The sequence below is a fragment of the Bactrocera neohumeralis genome, chromosome 2 (assembly GCF_024586455.1).
Source record: "Bactrocera neohumeralis isolate Rockhampton chromosome 2, APGP_CSIRO_Bneo_wtdbg2-racon-allhic-juicebox.fasta_v2, whole genome shotgun sequence".
In the NCBI taxonomy this organism is placed as follows: domain Eukaryota; kingdom Metazoa; phylum Arthropoda; class Insecta; order Diptera; family Tephritidae; genus Bactrocera; species Bactrocera neohumeralis.
In genome coordinates, this window is record NC_065919.1 from 8,912,028 (window position 1) to 8,924,178 (window position 12,151).

Here is a 12,151-nt window from a genome sequence, read left to right on the forward strand (position 1 = left end):
AGAAAAAATTGACGCTTGACTATTATGGACAAAACATAATGCTAAATTTTGGCATTTCTACAATTTTGATAATTTGTTGCGCTTGCATGGAGCCTTACGGATCAGAAATTTCAAATTTGATAAGTTGTTCGGATGGACCAAACATTTCATACTCTCCCCACTTGCAATTCTCGAAAGTGCGCCTAAATTGTTTCCGAATTTCAGAAATATTTCTGACAGGTTGACCAATATTCTCGTTAAAAAGTTCACAATAGGAACTGGCCTCCACTTATTCGGTAGCACCTTAAGCATCTATTCGTCCAAGTGTTATCCCTAAATATTCAATGGTCTTTCGTATACTGATAGCATGGTAAATGAAGTCTATCAGATGGTAACCAAGGGCACCTCATTTGGCTGCGGGGTCATAATGGTATGCCGGGAATAAATTGGCTGAAAAGCTCGCCCGTTCCGCAGCATCCACCACAATGGTAGAACCGGAAGCTTTCATTACGGTTGGTTCGCACATCATGGACCTAGCTTCCTGTGGGAATTGCAGTATATTGGAATTTATCAATTTGTTGAGGTAAGTTGGACGCTGTGACTTAGAAGAGGGCACAGTAGACAATAGGTCGCGGTGTAATCCTCATTTACTTATCTAATCTAATCTAACGGTAAAAGAATCAGCTGGAATTTAAAATGGAGTTATATGGAAAACGTGGTTATAATCCGATGTTGTCGATAATTGCAATGCGACATAGAATTATCAGGTTAATCTGATGTACCGCAAATGGTTGAAATTGGTCGAGTGTCCGTAGATATGTAATTATACTTAAAGGTGAGCGGTGCCATGTTCAAAATTTGATACTGGCTGCCATAAAACCCCTCAAATCATATGCGGGAAGTATTGATTTTTTTCTGTGTGAAAAATCTTCGAAGACGGTAAATTAGAAGCGTTGCTCCATGGGAATCTCTGTCAAATGAAAGAAGAGCATGCTTAAGCTGTGGGAGTCAACTGCCAGGCCATTACTAATGGGACAGGAAATTAATCAGAAACAAGCAATTTGGGTTCCTTATGACCTTCTTACCAAAAGAGGCATGAAAAAGTGATTCACGTTGCCAAACCTACCCAGAAACGCTTAAATGGGTAGATCTAACCCTCCGCCGTATTGTCGAGATATTGCCTCTTTCGATTATTACATGTTCCATTGGATGACAAATGGTATGGCCCAGTAGCAGTTCCACTTATAAGACAACATCGAAAAATGGCTTGATTCTTGGATAACATCATAAGATGGAACAGTTTTATCGTAATGTTAATCGAGCTTTGCCAGAAAGTTAGGAAAAAGCTGTGACTAGAGAGGGGATTTGAATAATTCATTTGTAATATTTTCCTTAGAAAAAATTGCATTTTCATCTAAAAAAAAGCAGCGAGAAGTTAATTGCGCCCCTAATAAGTCGGAGTGGGAATTCAACTTGTACATACTACTCTCCATTTCTCGGACAACTTCAAAGTGTTATCAGAAACAACAAAAGCCAAGTATCTAGCAGGATATATCAGCATGTACTATACATTTAAGCGCATAATCTGTGCAGACTTTATGAATTGATATCATCATCAATGTAGAAATTATAGTCTTTTAATCGTTCGGAGAAATTCGGGTAAGACGAGAAGCCCTGCAACATCGCCAGCTGTGTCAATGAGTCGCGCCAATATTTCGTGAACAAAACATCGCCAGCTAAGAGTATGAAAGAGCGCAGTTAGATCTGTAAACACATACTACACATAAACCTTTGTGTGTGTTTTCGAGTACTTCATGCTCGCGGTTAGCAATCTTTGCATGTTTTGGCACACTCACGCGCTCTGTCTGCCTCTCTTCCTATAGCTGCTTGATTGCTTTCGTCCGACTGGGCGGGATTATATGTACATCAATAATAGCTTATAGGTATGTACATATCTACATGCGTAGTTTATTTGCTTTTGTCGGGTTTGTTTATGTTTACGCTCTATAACAAATACGATATTCTAAATAATTATAGATAATAAGTTGCCGTTACACAAATGCAAGTGATATTATTTCGGCTTGATGTAGGGGTAGTGGCTTGACCACGCAGAAATTGATTGATCATATGATCTATTTATGCCATATTAGAGTAATTACAAGATGCTGTTCCTTTAAGTGGGTATGGAACTACTCGAATCTTTATAAATACTCAATGTTCGACGATGACAATCGTTATAATATATAGTTTAGTTAATGTTGGAGTGTTCCTGATCCCTTTTACCTTCAAATAATCTTTATTTTTATACCCTGACCAGCTTATATTACGATTGTACGAAGTTTGTAATAGCCAAGTGGAAACGTCAGAGCCTCAACAAACATGTAGTACATAAATCAACAGCGTGATGTGCCGAGTCAATTTAGTCCGTCCATACACGCAATAATCCACAAAATTTTCGATAATCGATCTGAATTTTTGCACACGTCCTTTTTTCACCAAGAAGCTGCGTATTTGTCGGAATCTCCGATCTCGGAAAATTATACATAGCTTATAGCTGCATTACAAACTGATCGATCCAAACCAGAACCATAATGGAAAACTTATTTATTTGACAAGATAACTTTAAGATATTTTGCACTGATTATTGTCTGATGAAGAGTTACATTCTCTGAATAAATTGTTCAAATCGGACCAGTATAGCCTATAGCTGCCATACAAACTGAGTTCAAATCCAATTCTTGCATAGACAACTTATTTATATGTGAATGGTATAATATTGGGTAGTCGAAAAGTCATTTCGTATTTTGTCAATATATGTCGTTGCAGCCGTATATTTCCAGTGCTACCAACCACATTTGCCATATAGTGTTGGAAAGGTGAGATTTTAAGCTTAATTTAATCCAAAAATTAAATTCGGGGAAGTTGAAAAAAGTTACAGCTGTTCAAAAATTAGTAAAAGTAATGATGAATTTCGCTATATTTTTAAATTTTTTTTATTAAAAAGGGAAAAATACCTCCCTAGCCACCAAAGAAATTTATGAAGTTTACGGAGACGATGCTATATCAGTTCATGTGGCACAACAATGGTTCGCTCGCTTCTGTTCTGGAAATTTCGATGTGAAAGACACGCTCTGGTCGACCTATCGTTGAAAAAGTCGATGAAATTATGAGAAATATTAACGATTACCGTCACATAAGCAGCCATGACATCGCTAAGGAACGTAACATTCATCATCAAACGGCTTTAAACCATTTAAAAATGGCTGGCTACAAAAAGAAGCTCGATGTTTGGGTACCACATGAATTGTCTGTGAAAAATTTAATGGACCGAATTAACATCTGCCATTTTTTGTTCAAATGAAATGAAATCGAACCATTTCTGAAGCGAATGGTAACAGGAGACGGAAAGTGGATCAAATGCGACGAAAAAGATCATGGTCCAAGCGTGGTGAAGCTCAACAAATGACCGCAAAGCCAGAATTGCTGCCTCGAAAGGTTATGCTGAGTGTTTGGTGGGATTGGAAAAGAATCATCCACTATGAGCTGCTCCAGCGTGATCGAATTGATTCTACATTTTACTGTCAACAAATGATGATCAGAAAGTGCTTCGTCATTCATCAGGACAACGCTAGACCACACACATCTTTGATGAGTCGGCAAAAACTGGGAGAGCTTGGCTGGGAAGTTTGTATGCATTTGTTTCGGTCAATGCAGAACTCCTCTAATGGAGTAAAGTTGGCTTCAAGAGAAGCTTGTTAAAATTACTTGTCGCAGTTTCTCGCCGAGAAACCAGAAAATTTTTACATAATGTATCTGGCAAAATGTGGTCGACCAAAATGGTACATATTTGGTTCATTAAAGTTCATTATAAATATAAAAAAAATAAGTTGAAGTTGAATTAGAAATACGAAAGAAGACGACCCAATTGTTTCTGTGTAACCGATGTTTACGGTTTTACTTGTTTGGGATACCTTTAACATTATTTTAATGACTACAAATATTGCGGCCTTTCGTTTCTAGTGGAACTTTTGTATAACCAGCTACTATATAAATATGTCATTGCAATTTGAAATCTGTGGAAAATCAGATTAACTTACCTTTTTAGGTTGTATTACAATCAGACCGCAATTCTTATTGGAAAACTGTGACAATCCGTTGCAATTACATATGTGCATGAGTATATAGAACTTTGCGCTTTATTGTGGCTAACACAATATCTATGTTTTGTTGCTGAATGCTCTTCGTTTGGCAAATAATTTGGTAGAATTTTCTTATTTTGATTTCAATGCTGCAATACTCCAACTCACATGACACATTTGTTGTGAGTGGCTTAATTATAGACGCCAGAAATTGGCGATGCTTTTGCGCATATTTTCTTAAATATTAACATACATACATACATATGTAACTTTGCACATATGTATATGTACATATGTATACAAAAAATTTCGCTGAACTATAGTAAGCACATTTGATAAGTAATTTATAACACTTTTGCTTTGCGATTTTCACATTGATTCACTTCACGTTTGCAACTGCACATGTTTACCGTTAAACACTAGCTTGTATGCGCACATAATTCTTAAAAAATTCTTAAACAAGCAACAATCACACACTAACACACACGCACGCACGATTATTCGAGGTTTTGTTAGCAAATATTCGCCGCACACTAATTTCACGCTTGCTGCAAGTACACAATTCACTTGCAATGTAAGAAACACTTATTTAAAGTAAACACAATAACTTGTGTGTAGTATATTCCGCAATATCTTTCGTTTGGCTCCTTCCACTCGAAACGCGCCGACACAACTGACAACTTCCGTGTTCCTATTTCGTACAGTTTTCCATGTATATTTCCGGCCAGTGAAGCTACGCTTCCGCTCGTGAGCGCACCACCCACTAGCTGTGTCTTAATTTTTGCTCACTACGCTTACAATTCGCGCCGTTGCGGTCTCTGTCGCGGCCAGCGTTTACACCTACTTAGGCTGGTGGCGCCTTTGCCAACTAACACATGCGCGTTTTCACTATATACAACAGCATAAGGCAGGCACTTCCTTTCTGGGCGGGCGCGGTGGCTGAGTGAGTGAATATTTGAGCTTAAGTGCGGTATATAAACGAAGGCAGAAAGCAGGACGAATTGTTCACACCCTGACCTGGCGTTGACCTTTGTAATATATACGGAGTTTTATTACTTTTGTTCTTGTTCTCATATGCGATTTGAAATTCTTGCTTCAATATTCGTATGTTTTTGCAATTATTTTGAATTAACTAAAGCACACGCATACACGCACATTCAAGTTTATGTTTTGTATTTTCTGCGGTTATTTCTGGCTGTTTTGTTTTGATTCATTGTGCATTATCAAAGCGCGACATGACCTCATTGAGCACAATAATAACAAAAATTTCGTGCTCATGCAGTATTGTTGTTGCTGCACATAAAGAGCTGGTGCTGCAGCTTATATGACACTTGCAGGCATATATTGAATGATTACTCTTAATTTTCACTCTCTTTTTTGCATCGCACTATATTTTTCTTACTCTCGGAAAGCAATTCAAGAGAAACCTCGCGTACCTGCTGCCTCCCAATACGCTGCCTCCTTGTTAAATATGTGGACTCATAGCATAGGTCGCTTCTGCTCTGGCTTTTTGCTTAGCATTTTGTTGTTGTTGTTGTACTTGTTGTCGCCTGCGTGCAACGCAAATATTGTATCTCTTATGGATCTGGTTTGGTGTGTTTTGTTGGCAAAGTGTGTTTGTTTGTGTTGTTGCGTGTTGTTGTGTAGTTATGAAGCTAGCATAATTTTTCTGCTGCGTAGTATTTCGTTTCGTGCATTCCACTACAATTTACTATCTGCTGTTGTAGTCTGCTGCTTGTCCACCGCCCGCGTCCTCATTGCCACCCTAAATCACTGGGACTTTGTTTGACTGCTATTGTAGATAAATGTGCGAATATATAGCGTATAACGGCACATTTCATTACGTACTAGAATGACGAAAATATTTTTTTGTTGTTGTTTTTACGGTTTTCACACAACGGAACGGAATGGCGTTTAATCTGATAAAGAATCGTTGCACAGTTTTAGGCGTAATTGCGTGTTTATTCAAGTATTCGTCAATTTTTCACGCACATTACTTATGTCGCGTTGTTTTTTTTTACCTCGAGTTCCACGTTTTGCTCACTGTATGTTTTTCTTCACTTATGTTTGTAGCAAGTCTGTGACGGAAATGGAACTTTTACGCATTTACGCTTATCAAAATTTCACAAAATTAGCTGTAATTGATTGTTTTTCACCATACATTTTCACCTTTGTTGCTGTTTGATTTTGTTGTAACTGTGCGCGCGGCTCCGTGACGCTCTCACACATCCTTTCAAACGCAAAGTCATGAACAGACTGTGGCTACGAGTATTTAGGGTGGCGCCGCCGACAAGCAAGCAGTTGGCTGCGAACAGCCACAGCAGCAGCACAAACGTGTGACCAAAAGTCGAAGGAAAAAGTAGAAAAACAAAACAGCAAAAACCAGAAACGGCGACCAAAGAGCCTGCAACCTAATACAGACACACACTTAAAGCGTGTGTGAATATGTTTTCTGCTTGCAACTAAATGATTATATATGTATGTATATATCCATATATACATTTACGTGAATGGTGCCTGCCCACTTTTATTTGATCTAAATAGATTTTGCTTTGCGCACTCTTGCTTTTCATTACTGCTTTGTAAAGTAATGCTGTTAATCGTTTGTGTGGCAAACCGGCTATTTTCGGCCCATCACAGTTTTCTCTTCAGACTTGCGCGCTCTTACTCTACCCTCAAGCAAAAGCGTTTCTTATTGCAAGATGATTAGGCCAAGCAGTCCAGTTGTGGCATGTTGGAGTAGTTCGTAAAATGCTGCAATAAAATGCGGCAGTAGACCAATTCGTTATTTTATACCAGTTCGTTGCTATACGACAGTATCGTGTTTAACATCATCACTGTACGATTGTCGACCGCAAACAGTTGGAATGTTAGAAAAGTGGAACAGTTTTGCGCCCGTTATGAATGCTACGTGGACCTGAGGGCACATATGATAAATGTGGTGTTTCAAATTATACGAAAACCAAAAAAAAAAGTTTAAGTATAACATATCAATTGAAAAGTCCACTGCCTGACGCAAAGATGGCGCTACTAGAATCAAATTCATATGATTTTTAGTTAACCCTAACCTTCAAAAGGCGCGTGTACAAATTTGACAACTGTTGGATTATTAGTCTGTAAATTATATCATTTTGAGTGTAGCCGCGTTTTTTAAAAAAAAATCCAAATTGAGTAAATACATATTGCTTTTGGAGATAAAATACACAGTTGAAGCCGAAGCTCCAAAATAATTGGGAAGACCATAAAATAAAGTTGTTCGAAATAGCAGGCAAACATTATGAACTGAACGTGTAACTCATGTGATTCGTGAATACTTGGATATGAGAAACTTCTGTGTAAAGTTGGGGTTGCGCGAGCTCACTTTTGACCAAAACCAATGACGCTGATTTGGAGCGTAATAAACCCGAGTTTTTGCCTCGATATGTGACAATGGATGAAACATGACGTCATCATTTCACTCCGAGGTCCGATCGTAGTCATCCGAGTGGACTGCTCACGATCGGCTGGCAATGTTTTGCGTCTCTATTTTAGAATGCGCATGGAGTAATTACTATTGAATACTTTGAAAAAGGAAGGACAGTCACCACCGAATGAACATAGCGTTATTGGACTGTTTGAAAGACGAAATCGCTGAAAAACGGCCGCATTTGAAGAAAAGGTTGCGAGTTGCTTCCGCATTCACTGTATTTTCCAGATCTGGCCCCAGCGACTACCTCCTGTTCTTAGATCTCAAAAAAATTCTCGATGTGAAGAAATTTTCGTCGAATGAAGAGGTGATCGCCAAAACTGAGACCTGCCACATTTAGATGCTAAAGGCAAATCGTACTACAACAATGTTGTCGAAAAGTTCGAGGGTCGCTATAAGCAAGGTATCAATTGACCTGTAATGTAAGTATGTATAATCAAATATTTTCTAGACGCAAGAAGAAAAATAAAATTCGGTAAGTATGTTCTTATATTCTAAAATGCTTGCATGTAACCAAAAATAACCCTTACGCCAATTATTTATAGAGAAATCATTGGAAAATAGTTAAGAAAGTAATTTCTTGTAGTTAGACCATGGAGTACTCCGTCGCCAAGCTGAGTGGTATTACAGGCTTCCGCTAGGGCATTGCTAGTTTAAACTTTAAAAATACCATGTATTTTATATGAAATACTTTTATTTCCGGAGTACTCTTTCAACCATGTGGAGAACTTTTGCATTCAGATATGCGGAGTACTCTTTCAATTACGTCGAGTCTCTTCTCATTCATGCATTCGGAGTACTCTTTCACCCACGTGAAGTACTTTTTCATTCATGTATAGGCCACTCGTCACTTTGCCTGCAAATTATACGCATTCGCTCACTTGAAATCTTTTCTGTTTTTGTCGCTCATTTCGCATTTTTGTGCTGCCTCTCGTTGCTTATGCCATTTGTCTTTCTTGCTCGGTTTGTTTTGTTCGCTATGCCGCTCTCTGTGCTATGTACTTATATGCATATGTATTATATAAAAATGTGTGGGAAACGAAATAAATGAATAGTGGCGAGTTGCGTTAGCCACCACCCAAATCGTATTAAGAGAGCGACTCACGTGCCTACTACCAAGCAATCGTAGTGTAGTAGTAGTAACGCAGAACTGCGCGTAGACTACGCTCCCGCCAACTGCCAACTGCGCCGGCAAAGAATGGAGCAAAAATAAAGCACGTAAAGGTCAAAAACTTTTGAAGATGCTCTGCTACCCTCCGGTAATTGTGCTTGCTTATGCTACTAGACGAAAACCAGAGAACGCAAAATGTAGACTATGGGCAGAGTATGTTAATGATTCATTCATATTCTCTGATTTAACATTTGTGCCTTCTCATTTTATTTCCATTCACAGTATATGTGCAAGATAAGGTCCGTTTTTAAGAGTCTGTTATATGTCTAGTTATTATACCCTGAACAGGGTATATAGCTTGCCAAAATGTTTGTAACACCCAAAAGGGAGCGAATGAGCAGCATGACGAGCAAACTAATCTCTCAACCTGCTCATTTATCGGTATCGTCGATATCGGTCTACTATTTACCATAGAAATCAATTCCTTCTATGAAAATCTTTCTAGTGTGGAAATTGCGTTTTTTGTGGATGCTATACCAAACCAACCGAAATTAAAAAAAATGAGGTCCGGTCGTTAAGGACCGCTTTCTCATAGGCAGACGGAGTCTTGGTTAAGTTATAAACATTAATTCATTGGGAGTTCATTCGTGGTACTGGTTAAAATAATCTTTGCAAGCTGCTTATTTCAATATTTTCAAAATTTATGGAATTATCAAGAAGCCCACTCAGTTGATGCATTTTTTCCATTTTTCCAAGTATGTTTTCAGTTTTTGCACTCTTTTTCTTTCGGTTGGTTAAGAGTCCAGAAACACGACTAATGTTACTGTTGTTAGCGACAGCTGGCGGTCATATTTTTAAAGCAAAACAGTTGAAATTTTTCGCCGGCAAATGTGATAGAAAGTTCTAGCCAATACCACAACCACACAGGGTGTCAGAGCGGCTACAGTAGCGGGAGAGCACGCTAAAGCAGTGAAAGACGAATTTTTTTAATGTTCTCCGACGTGAGTATTCAATGTTTAAGACAAGTAGTGAACGAAAATTTACTGTTTATTTTCCATTACATTTCTTCCGTCAATATAAATACAATGAATTGGTTCGACTGTTAAAACAGTAAATTTTGAAAGATGCTTCTTTTTCTTCCTTACTGTTAATAACAGCGCGCTAGTCGTTCTACCGTTCCATCGAATGCGATATTCGCCGAGGCCAATGCACAAAGGACCATAAATCCTCCGTAGAACCTTTCTCTCGAAAACTCGTAACGTCGACTCTTCAGATATATAGCAGAACGTGAATAATGAGGGACTTATAGAGTTTGATCTTTGTTTGCCGAGAGAGGACTTTACTTCTCAATTGCCTACTCAAGCCAAAGTAGCACTTGCTGGCAAGAGAAATTCTGCGTTGGATTTCAAGGCTGACATTGTTGTTGCTGTCAATACTGGTTCCAAGATAGACGAAATTATCTATGACTTCGAAGTTATGACTGTCAACAGAGACGTGGGAGCCTAGTCGCGAGTCAATTGTCGGTTTTTTTTTTTATGACAGGAGATATTTCGTTTTGCCCTAGTTCACTACCAGGCCCTTTTGCTTCGCTTCCTTATCCATTCTGGAGAAATCAGAACTAACGGCGCAGTTGTTGAGGCCAATGATATCGATGTCATCGGCGTATGCCAGCAGTTGTACACTCTTATAGAAGATGGTACCTTCCCTATTTTGTACTGCAGATCGACTTATTTTCTCCAAGAGCAGATTGAAGAAGTCGCACGAAAGGTAGTCGCCTTGTCTGAAACCTTGTTTGATATCGAATGACACGGTGAGGTCCTTCCCGATACAGACGAAGCTTTAGGTATTGCTTAACGTCAGTTTACACAGTCGTATTAGTTTTGCGGGGATGCCAAATTCAGACATAGCGGCATAAAGGCAGTTCCTTCTCGTGCTGTCAAAACCAGCTTTGAAATCGACAAAGTGTGGTGGTGTGTGTCTCTTTTCACCGGGCTTTTCCAAGATTTTGCGCATGGTGAATATCTGGAACTAATTTATTTTCCATTCAGAAAATAAACCATCAGAAAGGATCAGCTTGGTTTTCAATTCGAAGCTCGCTTTCAGGAAATTATCGTCGAACGAAGAGGTGCTCGCCGAAACTGAGGCCTATTTTGAAGCAAAAGACAACTCGTATTATAAAAATGGTATAGAAAAGTTGGGTCGCCTTGAATGTTGAACAAAAAAAAAAATGCCAAAGAAAAAAGTGTTTTACTATGGCAGGTTCCCTGGTTTATCAATTGACTTGCATATCTATTAGGACGCTGATAGAAAAGCGGTATTCTTTATGTCGCAAGTAAACTTGGCTGCTTAAAAAAATAACAATTTTCCAAATTAATTCGTACACATCGTTTCTGAAATTTCATTTCAATGAGCTTACGGCCACGTTTCACCTACATACATATGTATGTACATATGGTATGTGTATGTGCATTGGACGTTGCAATCTATGCGTTGAAACGTTGCGTGAAATTCGCCACATTTGTAATTTTACGAAAATCATTGCCAATAATAAGCGCCCAACGAAAGACACAGACGCCAAAGGCACAATTAGGGCGCTGTAACAAACAAACCCATCCAAATTCTATTTGGATGCGATATTATTTTAATTTGATTGCACGTAGCTGCTATTACAACATCAAATGTGTGGCGCGGCGTGGCGGGACGAGACGTAGTCAATTTCGAATTGAAAATGTGCGCAATTAAAAATCAAAATTTCCACTTTTTGTCGTCCCAATTTAAATGCGCTTCACGCGATTGCCAACATTAACTGCCAGCTGAGCAGCACGGTGCGCCGACAACGAGCAGCGCCACCTTTCGCCCCATAAGCTTGGATCCCCGTTAAATGGCGTAATCAATACGCGAGAGAGCGTGCAAATATTACATGTAAACGGGAGGAAATACGAAGGGGCAGTCAGCCTCCTAGCATGTAGTCGTGCCAGCGATATCAGCTTAAAATGCGGCGCAGCGCAGAGAACAGCCAATTCTCAGTGATATTGATGACCCTGGCGCGTGCTGATTTCGATTGCGGCGTGCTCGACAAGTCCTCAATAAGCCAGCGTCCAAATTCCATTTATCAGCAGCACTTAGTTATCGCTACGCGTCAGTGTTGTTGGCAATGTTGTTGTCAGTGCTGGCGATACTGCTTAATTTGCCACACTTGCAAATTGCATACAAATTCACAAAATACACAAAAACGCTTTTCTATGAATTTAAATTCTCTTGTCCATCCAAATCGCTGTAAACCGATCCGAGCTGAATTCACATTCACCACTCGACACGCTGCCGGGTCGGGCGAAATCAGCGCTGCAAATACCCGATTCTAATTTAATTTAATTTGGTTCAGTCGAACCATCTAAATGGCTTTCATGTTGCTGATAAGCTAAACTTTGTTGTTGGTGCATAGTTATAGTAACGATA